Consider the following 14648-nt stretch of genomic DNA (forward strand, 5'->3'; position numbering starts at 1 on the left):
ACTTGAAAGTATTCTTGATTTTATGAAACTAGAACTTTTGGAATTTATGAAGAACACTTAGAACTTGAAGATAGAACTTGAGAGAGATCAATTAGATGAATAAAATTGAAGAATGAAAGTGTTTGTAGGTGTTTTTGGTCGTTGGTGTATGGATTAGATATAAAGGATATGTAATTTTATTTTCATGTAAATAAGTCATGAATGATTACTCATATTTTTGTAATTTTATGAGATATTTCATGCTAGTTGCCAAATGATGGTTCCCACATGTGTTAGGTGACTCACATGGGCTGCTAAGAGCTGATCATTGGAGTGTATATACCAATAGTACATACATCTAAAAGCTGTGTATTGTACGAGTACGAATACGGGTGCATACGAGTAGAATTGTTGATGAAACTGAACGAGGATGTAATTGTAAGCATTTTTGTTAAGTAGAAGTATTTTGATAAGTGTATTGAAGTCTTTCAAAAGTGTATAAATACATATTAAAACACTACATGTATATACATTTTAACTGAGTCGTTAAGTCATCGTTAGTCGTTACATGTAAATGTTGTTTTGAAACCTTTAGGTTAACGATCTTGTTAAATGTTGTTAACCCAATGTTTATAATATCAAAAGAGATTTTAAATTATTATATTATCATGATATTATGATGTACGAATATCTCTTAATATGGTATATATACATTAAATGTCGTTACAACGATAATCGTTACATATATGTCTCGTTTCAAAATCATTAAGTTAGTAGTCTTGTTTTTACATATGTAGTTCATTGTTAATATACTTAATGATATGTTTAATTATCATAATATAATGTTAACTATATATATAGCCATATATATGTCATCATATAGTTTTTACAAGTTTTAACGTTCGTGAATCACCGGTCAACTTGGGTGGTCAATTGTCTATATGAAACCTATTTCAATTAATCAAGTCTTAACAAGTTTGATTGCTTAACATGTTGGAAAACATTTAATCATGTAAATATCACTCTCAATTAATATATATAAACATGGAAAAGTTCGGGTCACTACAGTACCTACCCGTTAAATAAATTTCGTCCCGAAATTTTAAGCTGTTGAAGGTGTTGACGAATCTTCTGGAAATAGATGCGGGTATTTCTTCTTCATCTGATCTTCACGCTCCCAGGTGAACTCGGGTCCTCTACGAGCATTCCATCGAACCTTAACAATTGGTATCTTGTTTTGCTTAGGTCTTTTAACCTCACGATCCATTATTTCGACGGGTTCTTCGATGAATTGAAGTTTTTCGTTGATTTGGATTTCATCTAACGGAATAGTGAGATCTTCTTTAGCAAAACATTTCTTCAAATTCGAGACGTGGAAAGTTTTATGTACAGCCGCGAGTTGTTGAGGTAACTCAAGTCGGTAAGCTACTGGTCCGACACGATCAATAATCTTGAATGGTCCAATATACCTTGGATTTAATTTCCCTCGTTTACCAAATCGAACAACGCCTTTCCAAGGTTCAACTTTAAGCATGACCATCTCTCCAATTTCAAATTCTATATCTTTTCTTTTAATGTCAGCGTAGCTCTTTTGTCGACTTTGGGCGGTTTTCAACCGTTGTTGAATTTGGATGATCTTCTCGGTAGTTTCTTGTATAATCTCCGGACCCGTAATCTGTCTATCCCCCACTTCACTCCAACAAATAGGAGACCTGCACTTTCTACCATAAAGTGCTTCAAACGGCGCCATCTCAATGCTTGAATGGTAGCTGTTGTTGTAGGAAAATTCTGCTAACGGTAGATGTCGATCCCAACTGTTTCCGAAATCAATAACACATGCTCGTAGCATGTCTTCAAGTGTTTGTATTGTCCTTTCACTCTGCCCATCAGTTTGTGGATGATAGGCAGTACTCATGTCTAGACGAGTTCCTAATGCTTGCTGTAATGTCTGCCAGAATCTTGAAATAAATCTGCCATCCCTATCAGAGATAATAGAGATTGGTATTCCATGTCTGGAGACGACTTCCTTCAAATACAGTCGTGCTAACTTCTCCATCTTGTCGTCTTCTCTTATTGGCAGGAAGTGTGCTGATTTGGTGAGACGATCAACTATTACCCAAATAGTATCAAAACCACTTGCAGTCCTTGGCAATTTAGTGATGAAAACCATGGTAATGTTTTCCCATTTCCATTCCGGGATTTCGGGTTGTTGAAGTAGACCTGATGGTTTCTGATGCTCAGCTTTGACCTTAGAACACGTCAAACATTCTCCTACATATTTAGCAACATCGGCTTTCATACCCGGCCACCAAAAATATTTCCTGAGATCCTTGTACATCTTCCCCGTTCCAGGATGTATTGAGTATCTGGTTTTATGAGCTTCTCTAAGTACCATTTCTCTCATATCTCCAAATTTTGGTACCCAAATCCTTTCAGCCCTATACCGGGTTCCGTCTTCCCGAATATTAAGATGCTTCTCCGATCCTTTGGGTATTTCATCCTTTAAATTTCCCTCTTTTAAAACTCCTTGTTGCGCCTCCTTTATTTGAGTAGTAAGGTTATTATGAATCATTATATTCATAGATTTTACTCGAATGGGTTCTCTGTCCTTCCTGCTCAAGGCATCGGCTACCACATTTGCCTTCCCCGGGTGGTAACGAATCTCAAAGTCGTAATCATTCAATAATTCAATCCACCTACGCTGCCTCATATTCAGTTGTTTCTGATTAAATATGTGTTGAAGACTTTTGTGGTCGGTATATATAATACTTTTGACCCCATATAAGTAGTGCCTCCAAGTCTTTAATGCAAAAACAACCGCGCCTAATTCCAAATCATGCGTCGTATAATTTTGTTCGTGAATCTTCAATTGTCTAGACGCATAAGCAATCACCTTCGTTCGTTGCATTAATACACAACCGAGACCTTGCTTTGATGCATCACAATAAATCACAAAATCATCATTCCCTTCAGGCAATGACAATATAGGTGCCGTAGTTAGCTTTTTCTTCAATAACTGAAACGCTTTCTCTTGTTCATCATTCCATTCAAATTTCTTCCCTTTATGCGTTAATGCAGTCAAGGGTTTTGCTATTCTGGAAAAGTCTTGGATGAACCTTCTGTAGTAACCAGCTAGTCCTAAAAACTGGCGTATGTGTTTCGGAGTTTTCGGGGTTTCCCACTTTTCAACAGTTTCTATCTTTGCCGGATCCACCTTAATACCTTCTTTGTTCACTATGTGACCGAGGAATTGAACTTCTTCCAACCAAAATGCACACTTTGAAAACTTAGCGTACAATTCTTCCTTCCTCAATACTTCTAACACCTTTCTCAAATGTTCACCGTGTTCTTGGTCATTCTTTGAGTAAATAAGTATGTCATCAATGAAAACAATGACAAACTTGTCAAGGTATGGTCCACACACTCGGTTCATAAGGTCCATGAACACAGCTGGTGCATTAGTTAAACCAAATGGCATGACCATAAACTCGTAATGACCGTAACGTGTTCTGAAAGCAGTCTTTGGAATATCATCTTCTTTCACCCGCATTTGATGATACCCGGAACGTAAGTCAATCTTTGAATAAACAGACGAGCCTTGTAGTTGATCAAATAAGTCGTCGATTCTCGGTAGTGGGTAGCGGTTCTTGATGGTAAGTTTGTTCAACTCTCGGTAGTCGATACACAACCTGAATGTACCATCTTTCTTCTTGACAAACAAAACAGGAGCTCCCCACGGTGATGTGCTTGGTCGAATGAAACCACGCTCTAAAAGTTCTTGTAATTGGCTTTGTAGTTCTTTCATCTCGCTGGGTGCGAGTCTGTAAGGAGCACGAGCTATTGGTGCAGCTCCTGGTACAAGATCTATTTGAAATTCAACGGATCGATGTGGGGGTAATCCCGGTAATTCTTTCGGAAATACATCGGGAAATTCTTTTGCAATGGGAACATCATTGATGCTCTTTTCTTCAGTTTGTACTTTCTCGACGTGTGCTAGAACAGCATAGCAACCTTTTCTTATTAGTTTTTGTGCCTTCAAATTACTAATAAGATGTAGCTTCGTGTTGCCCTTTTCTCCGTACACCATTAAGGGTTTTCCTTTTTCTCGTATAATGCGAATTGCATTTTTGTAACAAACGATCTCTGCTTTCACTTCTTTCAACCAGTCCATACCGATTATCACATCAAAACTCCCTAACTCTACTGGTATCAAATCAATCTTAAATGTTTCGCTAACCAGTTTAATTTCTCGATTCCGACATATATTATCTGCTGAAATTAATTTACCATTTGCTAATTCGAGTAAAAATTTACTATCCAAAGGCGTCAATGGACAACTTAATTTAGCACAAAAATCTCTACTCATATAGCTTCTATCCGCACCCGAATCAAATAAAACGTAAGCAGATTTATTGTCAATAAGAAATGTACCCGTAACAAGCTCCGGGTCTTCTTGTGCCTCTGCCGCATTAATATTGAAAACTCTTCCGCGGCCTTGTCCATTCGTGTTCTCCTGGTTTGGGCAATTTCTAATAATGTGGCCCGGTTTTCCACATTTATAACAAACTACATTGGCATAACTTGCTCCGACACTACTTGCTCCGCCATTACTCGTTCCGACACCATTTGTTCCTTTCGTTCTATTAACCCCTGGTCCGTAGACCTCACACTTCGCCGCGCTATGACCATTTCTTTTACACTTGTTGCAAAATTTGGTGCAGAATCCCGAGTGATACTTTTCACACCTTTGGCATAACTGCTTCTGATTGTTGTTGTTGTTGCGGTTGTTATTGTTGTTGGGATGATTGTTGTTGTTGTTGTTGTTGTTGTTGTTGGGTTGTTTGTTGTAGTTGCGATTGATGTTGCGATTATTGGGATAATTGTTGCGATTATTGTTGTAATTGCTGTTGTTGTATTGGTGATTCTTATCACCGTTTTCCTCCCACTTTCTTTTGACTTGCTTCACATTGGCCTCTTTAGCAGTCTGTTCTTTAATTCTTTCTTCAATCTGGTTCACTAGTTTGTGAGCCATTCTACATGCCTGTTGTATAGAGACGGGCTCGTGTGAACTTATATCTTCTTGGATTCTTTCCGGTAATCCTTTCACAAATGCGTCGATCTTCTCTTCCTCATCTTCGAATGCTCCCGGACACAATAGGCACAATTCTGTGAATCGTCTTTCGTACGTGGTAATATCAAATCCTTGGGTTCGTAACCCTCTAAGTTCTGTCTTGAGCTTATTGACCTCGGTTCTGGGACGGTACTTCTCGTTCGTTGCAGTCCTAATTCTTAGTATTACCCTTAATGGTGTACGGAGAAAAGGGCAACACGAAGCTACATCTTATTAGTAATTTGAAGGCACAAAAACTAATAAGAAAAGGTTGCTATGCTGTTCTAGCACACGTCGAGAAAGTACAAACTGAAGAAAAGAGCATCAATGATGTTCCCATTGCAAAAGAATTTCCCGATGTATTTCCGAAAGAATTACCGGGATTACCCCCACATCGATCCGTTGAATTTCAAATAGATCTTGTACCAGGAGCTGCACCAATAGCTCGTGCTCCTTACAGACTCGCACCCAGCGAGATGAAAGAACTACAAAGCCAATTACAAGAACTTTTAGAGCGTGGTTTCATTCGACCAAGCACATCACCGTGGGGAGCTCCTGTTTTGTTTGTCAAGAAGAAAGATGGTACATTCAGGTTGTGTATCGACTACCGAGAGTTGAACAAACTTACCATCAAGAACCGCTACCCACTACCGAGAATCGACGACTTATTTGATCAACTACAAGGCTCGTCTGTTTATTCAAAGATTGACTTACGTTCCGGGTATCATCAAATGCGGGTGAAAGAAGATGATATTCCAAAGACTGCTTTCAGAACACGTTACGGTCATTACGAGTTTATGGTCATGCCATTTGGTTTAACTAATGCACCAGCTGTGTTCATGGACCTTATGAACCGAGTGTGTGGACCATACCTTGACAAGTTTGTCATTGTTTTCATTGATGACATACTTATTTACTCAAAGAATGACCAAGAACACGGTGAACATTTGAGAAAGGTGTTAGAAGTATTGAGGAAGGAAGAATTGTATGCTAAGTTTTCAAAGTGTGCATTTTGGTTGGAAGAAGTTCAATTCCTCGGTCACATAGTGAACAAAGAAGGTATTAAGGTGGATCCGGCAAAGATAGAAACTGTTGAAAAGTGGGAAACCCCGAAAACTCCGAAACACATACGCCAGTTTTTAGGACTAGCTGGTTACTACAGAAGGTTCATCCAAGACTTTTCCAGAATAGCAAAACCCTTGACTGCATTAACGCATAAAGGGAAGAAATTTGAATGGAATGATGAACAAGAGAAAGCGTTTCAGTTATTGAAGAAAAAGCTAACTACGGCACCTATATTGTCATTGCCTGAAGGGAATGATGATTTTGTGATTTATTGTGATGCATCAAAGCAAGGTCTCGGTTGTGTATTAATGCAACGAACGAAGGTGATTGCTTATGCGTCTAGACAATTGAAGATTCACGAACAAAATTATACGACGCATGATTTGGAATTAGGCGCGGTTGTTTTTGCATTAAAGACTTGGAGGCACTACTTATATGGGGTCAAAAGTATTATATATACCGACCACAAAAGTCTTCAACACATATTTAATCAGAAACAACTGAATATGAGGTAGCGTAGGTGGATTGAATTATTGAATGATTACGACTTTGAGATTCGTTACCACCCGGGGAAGGCAAATGTGGTAGCCGATGCCTTGAGCTGGAAGGACAGAGAACCCATTCGAGTAAAATCCATGAATATAATGATTCATAATAACCTTACTACTCAAATAAAGGAGGCGCAACAAGGAGTTTTAAAAGAGGGAAATTTAAAGGATGAAATATCCAAAGGATCGGAGAAGCATCTTAATATTCGGGAAGACGGAACCCGGTATAGGGCTGAAAGGATTTGGGTACCAAAATTTGGAGATATGAGAGAAATGGTACTTAGAGAAGCTCATAAAACCAGATACTCAATACATCCTGGAATGGGGAAGATGTACAAGGATCTCAGGAAATATTTTTGGTGGCCGGGTATGAAAGCCGATGTTGCTAAATACGTAGGAGAATGTTTGACGTTTTCTAAGGTCAAAGCTGAGCATCAGAAACCATCAGGTCTACTTCAACAACCCGAAATCCCGGAATGGAAATGGGAAAACATTACCATGGATTTCATCACTAAATTGCCAAGGACTGCAAGTGGTTTTAATACTATTTGGGTAATAGTTGATCGTCTCACCAAATCAGCACACTTCCTGCCAATAAGAGAAGATGACAAGATGGAGAAGTTAGCACGACTGTATTTGAAGGAAGTCGTCTCCAGACATGGAATACCAATCTCTATTATCTCTGATAGGGATGGCAGATTTATTTCAAGATTCTGGCAGACATTACAGCAAGCATTAGGAACTCGTCTAGACATGAGTACTGCCTATCATCCACAAACTGATGGACAGAGTGAAAGGACAATATAAACGCTTGAAGACATGCTACGAGCATGTGTTATTGATTTCGGAAACAGTTGGGATCGACATCTACCGTTAGCAGAATTTTCCTACAACAACAGCTACCATTCAAGCATTGAGATGGCGCCGTTTGAAGCACTTTATGGTAGAAAGTGCAGGTCTCCGATTTGTTGGAGTGAAGTGGGGGATAGACAGATTACGGGTCCGGAGATTATACAAGAAACTACCGAGAAGATCATCCAAATTCAACAACGGTTGAAAACCGCCCAAAGTCGACAAAAGGTCTACGCTGACATTAAAAGAAAAGATATAGAATTTGAAATTGGAGAGATGGTCATGCTTAAAGTTGCACCTTGGAAAGGCGTTGTTCGATTTGGTAAACGAGGGAAATTAAATCCAAGGTATATTGGACCATTCAAGATTATTGATCGTGTCGGACCAGTAGCTTACCGACTTGAGTTACCTCAACAACTCGCGGCTGTACATAACACTTTCCACGCCTCGAATTTGAAGAAATGTTTTGCTAAAGAAGATCTCACTATTCCGTTATATGAAATCCAAATCAACGAAAAACTTCAATTCATCGAAGAACCCGTCGAAATAATGGATCGTGAGGTTAAAAGACTTAAGCAAAACAAGATACCAATTGTTAAGGTTCGATGGAATGCTCGTAGAGGACCTGAGTTCACCTGGGAGCGTTACCATTTCATAATATCCACTATCCAACTATAAATTGATTTAATAATAATCTTTGATGAACTCAATGACTCGAATGCAACGTTCTTCGAAATATGCTATGAAAGACTCCAAGTAATATCTTTAAAATGAGCAAATGCATAGCGGAAGATTTCTTTAACACCTGAGAATAAACATGCTTTAAAGTGTCAACCAAAAGGTTGGTGAGTTCATTAGTTTATCATAATTATTTATTTCCATCATTTTAATAGACCACAAGAATTTCATTTCCAGTTCTCATAAATATACGTCCCATGCATAGAGACAAAAATAATCATTCATATGGTGAACACCTGGTAACCGACATTAACTATATACATATAAGAATATCCCCTATCATTCCGGGATCCTCCTTCGGACATGATATAAATTTCGAAGTACTAAAGCATCCGGTACTTTGGATGGGGTTTGTTAGGCCCAATAGATCTATATTTAGGATTCGCGTCAATTAGGGTGTCTGTTCCCTAATTCTTAGATTACCAGACTTAATAAAAAGGGGCATATTCGATTTCGATAATTCAACCATAGAATGTAGTTTCACGTACTTGTGTCTATTTTGTAAATCATTTATAAAACTTGCATGTATTCTCATCTCAAAAATATTAGATTTTAAAAGTGGGACTATAACTCACACCTTCTGTTGATGCATTTTATGCAAGTCCCTAGACATCTACCCACGTTCATTGCATGTACAACAGTTTACAGGCCACCATGATTGCTCATTATTATCCTATCCGTGTTTGTATGTGGTTACAGGAACTGCAGGAACGAGATTTAGATGTTTGACTATGTTAGACTTAGTCAGACGTACGAGTGAAGCCTCACTAGTACAGCTGACAGGCTCATACGCACGGTTGATGCTGAGCTAAGTCACAATTACAACCTAAATGAGAAGACACGAGTGAGTGATCACCCGTACGACTGATGAAGCCAACTCGTACGTGTGATGAATGAATCGTATGGGTGAGTCAACAGCAGGGGTATATAAAGTCTTATGCTCTTCATTTTAGGTTAAGCCTCTCATTTGTTACACACACTCAGATCTAGTGAGCTCCTCCGATTCTATCTCAGTCCAAATCACCCAGGTGGTGAATAATAGCTCTAGGTGTTGATCTAATCACACTTGATTTAGTTGTGGTTTGACTAAATTAATCAAAAAAAAACTTAACCTATTCACTAGATGGTTTGATTCACTTATTCTGCCATTGTGTGAGTTAAATCTGTTGATTTCTAAGTTCCTAGTCATGTTTCATCACCTTCTATTCTTTCCCCCTCAACTCATATTTTAAAGTATTCATCAATATGCTCCATCCAGTTCTGATTCTCGATATACTTCTAACTTTCATATCGGTCATTCTTCTTTTTCATCTACCGCCGGAAGAATCTATTTACTTCTACTATACTCTTGGGTTTATAGTGTTTCTAGTTCTCCCGTGTCTTTATATTGCTATATGCATCGATATATGGTTTATAATTTCTGGTTTGTCGTTGGGATTTATATGTTCCCTTATATTTCGAAGTCTCTGCTTCTGTCTTCTATAATCATTATCATTCACAGTTAATGCTCTCTTTTATTTGCTGCAATTTATACCCCAATTTCTATTTCGGAGTTTTGTCCTTTCGTTTCTTCTTCTTGCGATTAAGCACCGCTTGTAATGGTCCAGAATTCACAGATATGAATTTTGGAATGAACATTGTTAATGTTCTAGGAAGAAAATTGTGATGGCACGATCTTGACTTGTCAAATTACTAGAATACCTTGGAAAAGGCCGAATCATCAAGAAATATTTTCTTGATATTTTAGAGGTTAAATAGAATACAAGAGTCATATAACATGGCACATGATGATGTTATGATCTGTGAATCATTACGTTCCATTTAGAAACTCAGCATGACTTACTGTAATATAATCACATTGATCAAGTGTCATTATATTATACTAATTCATGCTTCAGTTCCCAACATTACTTCAAAATATTCATATTTTAAACTTGAATGTTTCAGAATTTAGAAACTAAAATAGTTTCTTTTATGATGTAATACAAATAGCGCGAAGAGGTAAATGATTTCAAATAAGAAAAATTAAGAAAATATCTTCAGAAATATGGAGGATATTTATAATGAAAGATATGATGATATTTTAGAATTTCTAATATCAGAGGATGATGAAGAATATTGTCCGCAGGGGTTTAGAGTCAGGAGCAAGGTATTCGTTAATGACTTCAGCAGGTACTGAATCATTTGGATCCTTTGAAGTCAGGTTCAGTCTTTGTAATTTGTCCACAACCTCCTTCCTACTTTGCTCAATCCGTTTTCCAGTTCCAAAACTTCTCTTTTTCTGCGCTTTGACAGCACACTTCATCATTATCATCCAGCTTTTACCGTTTAAAGTCGTTTATAGTTTTTGCTGCTTCATCAGCATTTTTTTTTCCATATTCGGAGAACCAATTCGTAGTTCGGAGTGTTTTTCAGAAACTTCACATTCAAATTAAGTCCAAAAGATAGACGTTATATATAAATATAACTGTTGGCGTAGACATCCTACAAGATTTCAAAATACTGATTGCTAATTCCCAATGATTCGTATGGCAATTCTCATTACAAGATGCGAATGAGTAAATGATGGGGTTTCAATGAATAATTATAATGACTTTTTGGAGAGGCTAAAGTCAAAGGGAAATGAAGTTGTTGGTACATCTGCTAATAATGTGGTGGAATGTAAAAGGTTCCCTGGTAACGATGGTGTATATCTCAAGGTTATAATAAGGTTAGTCTGACTGAAAAGTTGACGTTGACTTGCTGGAGCTGTGACAAAACTTGCTACTTTGAATAGGAGTCGCAAAGTTATTTTTGCTATTAAATGCCAAAGAATCTGACGCGGATACGTTGTTTAAACTTTTACTTTGGTTTCAAGAGTTTTTCGGGTACATAACTGTGGGTAACATGTGGTTGGATCATCATCTCTATTGCTCATAATTCGAAGTGTCTTCAGAAATTTTCGAAGGGTTTGAACACAGATTGTAATTGTTAACATACATTTGATGTTCTAACACAGTTTTGAAGTTAAAATATAGCTTGTGAAAGATGTAAGGATCTAAGAGTGATGATTTTGGTCATATCTCAAGTTGAATTTTGAGATTTCAAAATCAGAATATGTAATTAAATTTTGAATGAGTATGGTTGTTTTGATTTCTATAAAAGAATGTATATTGTTGTGAAAGTAGGGAGTATAATGGATGATTTGCTGAATCAGATTCGAAGAATGTAACATATTAATTGTGAATTTATATATCTCTCGGGTATTACCTACCCCTTAAAAAAAATTTCACAATTAATATTTTGTACAAAAGAATTTTATTACAGTCTTTATGAAAATATATATATGTATATTTTCTTCAGATGTAACATAGATTTAATGAGTTAATATTAAATTAAACTCATTTGATTTACGGTTGAAACTAGAATTGAATAATCCCTAAAGGCTTTAAAAAGTACATAACTTTTACGCAGTATTTCTTTAATGACATTGAAATTATGAATCAATACTTCGTTATTTGTTGATGTATGATGTTCGGTTCGTGGAATTCTTGTGAATTTCGCAAAGTACGAATGATGTTATCTGAAAAGTTTCGGGTACATCGATGATGAAGTGTAAAATCAAATATATACTTGATTTATTATGAATTGGAATTTGTTGAATTGCGACAGAGATTGTAGTTAACGCTGGTTAAGTTGCGGTAGAAGGACGTACATTATTGCATATTTGTAATATGAATTAACCGAGTAGTTAAGATTCACACACAATAGCTTAGCACGGAAAGATTTATTTCAAAATACTTTATATGCGTGAGTTTCATTTGCCTTTTTACCCTTTATATTTTTGGGACTGAGAATACATGCGCTTTTATAAATGTTTGACGAAATAGACACAAGTAATTGAAACTACGTTCTATGGTTGAATTATCGAAATCAAATATGCCCCTTTTTATTAAAGTCTGGTAATCTAAGAATTAGGGAACAGACACCCTAATTGACGCGAATCCTAAAGATAGATCTATTGGGCCTAACAAACCCCATCCAAAGTACCGAATGCTTTAGTACTTCGAAATTTATATCATGTCCGAAGGAGGATTCCGGAATAATAGGGGATATTCTTATATGTATCTAGTTAATGTCGGTTACCAGGTGTTCACCATATGAATGATTATTTTTGTCTCTATGCATGGGACGTATATTTATGAGAACTGGAAATGAAATTCTTGTGGTCTATTAAAATGATGGAAATAAATAATTATGATAAACTAATGAACTCACCAACCTTTTGGTTGACACTTTAAAGCATGTTTATTCTCAGGTGTTAAAGAAATCTTCCGCTGTGCATTTGCTCATTTTAAAGATACGGGTGCATACGAGTAGAATTGTTGATGAAACTGAACGAGGATGTAATTGTAAGCATTTTTGTTAAGTAGAAGTATTTTGATAAGTGTATTGAAGTCTTTCAAAAGTGTATAAATACATATTAAAACACTACATGTATATACATTTTAACTGAGTCGTTAAGTCATCGTTAGTCGTTACATGTAAATGTTGTTTTGAAACCTTTAGGTTAACGATCTTGTTAAATGTTGTTAACCCAATGTTTATAATATCAAAAGAGATTTTAAATTATTATATTATCATGATATTATGATGTACGAATATCTCTTAATATGGTATATATACATTAAATGTCGTTACAACGATAATCGTTACATATATGTCTCGTTTCAAAATCATTAAGTTAGTAGTCTTGTTTTTACATATGTAGTTCATTGTTAATATACTTAATGATATGTTTAATTATCATAATATAATGTTAACTATATATATAACCATATATATGTCATCATATAGGTTTTACAAGTTTTAACGTTCGTGAATCACCGGTCAACTTGGGTGGTCAGTTGTCTATATGAAACCTATTTCAATTAATCAAGTCTTAACAAGTTTGATTGCTTAACATGTTGGAAAACATTTAATCATGTAAATATCACTCTCAATTAATATATATAAACATGGAAAAGTTCGGGTCACTACAGTACCTACCCGTTAAATAAATTTCGTCCCGAAATTTTAAGCTGTTGAAGGTGTTGACGAATCTTCTAGAAATAGATGCGGGTATTTCTTCTTCATCTGATCTTCACGCTCCCAGGTGAACTCGGGTCCTCTACGAGCATTCCATCGAACCTTAACAATTGGTATCTTGTTTTGCTTAGGTCTTTTAACCTCACGATCCATTATTTCGACGGGTTCTTCGATGAATTGAAGTTTTTCGTTGATTTGGATTTCATCTAACGGAATAGTGAGATCTTCTTTAGCAAAACATTTCTTCAAATTCGAGACGTGGAAAGTGTTATGTACAGCCGCGAGTTGTTGAGGTAACTCAAGTCGGTAAGCTACTGGTCCGACACGATCAATAATCTTGAATGGTCCAATATACCTTGGATTTAATTTCCCTCGTTTACCAAATCGAACAACGCCTTTCCAAGGTGCAACTTTAAGCATGACCATCTCTCCAATTTCAAATTCTATATCTTTTCTTTTAATGTCAGCGTAGCTCTTTTGTCGACTTTGGGCGGTTTTCAACCGTTGTTGAATTTGGATGATCTTCTCGGTAGTTTCTTGTATAATCTCCGGACCCGTAATCTGTCTATCCCCCACTTCACTCCAACAAATCGGAGACCTGCACTTTCTACCATAAAGTGCTTCAAACGGCGCCATCTCAATGCTTGAATGGTAGCTGTTGTTGTAGGAAAATTCTGCTAACGGTAGATGTCGATCCCAACTGTTTCCGAAATCAATAACACATGCTCGTAGCATGTCTTCAAGCATTTGTATTGTCCTTTCACTCTGTCCATCAGTTTGTGGATGATAGGCAGTACTCATGTCTAGACAAGTTCCTAATGCTTGCTGTAATGTCTGCCAGAATCTTGAAATAAATCTGCCATCCCTATCAGAGATAATAGAGATTGGTATTCCATGTCTGGAGACGACTTCCTTCAAATACAGTCGTGCTAACTTCTCCATCTTGTCGTCTTCTCTTATTGGCAGGAAGTGTGCTGATTTGGTGAGGCGATCAACTATTACCCAAATAGTATCAAAACCACTTGCAGTCCTTGGTCAGCATTGTGCCTATTGTGAGGTGATTTAATGCATATCATTTAAGATTGATTTATTACCAGTAGAGTTAGGGAGTTTTGATGTGATAATCGGTATGGACTGGTTGAAAGAAGTGAAAGCAGAGATCGTTTGTTACAAAAATGCAATTCGCATTATACGAGAAAAAGGAAAACCCTTAATGGTGTACGGAGAAAAGGGCAACACGAAGCTACATCTTATTAGTAATTTGAAGGCACAAAAACTAATAAGAAAAG

This window comes from Rutidosis leptorrhynchoides, chromosome 9 (assembly GCF_046630445.1).
Source record: "Rutidosis leptorrhynchoides isolate AG116_Rl617_1_P2 chromosome 9, CSIRO_AGI_Rlap_v1, whole genome shotgun sequence".
NCBI classification, from domain to species: domain Eukaryota; kingdom Viridiplantae; phylum Streptophyta; class Magnoliopsida; order Asterales; family Asteraceae; genus Rutidosis; species Rutidosis leptorrhynchoides.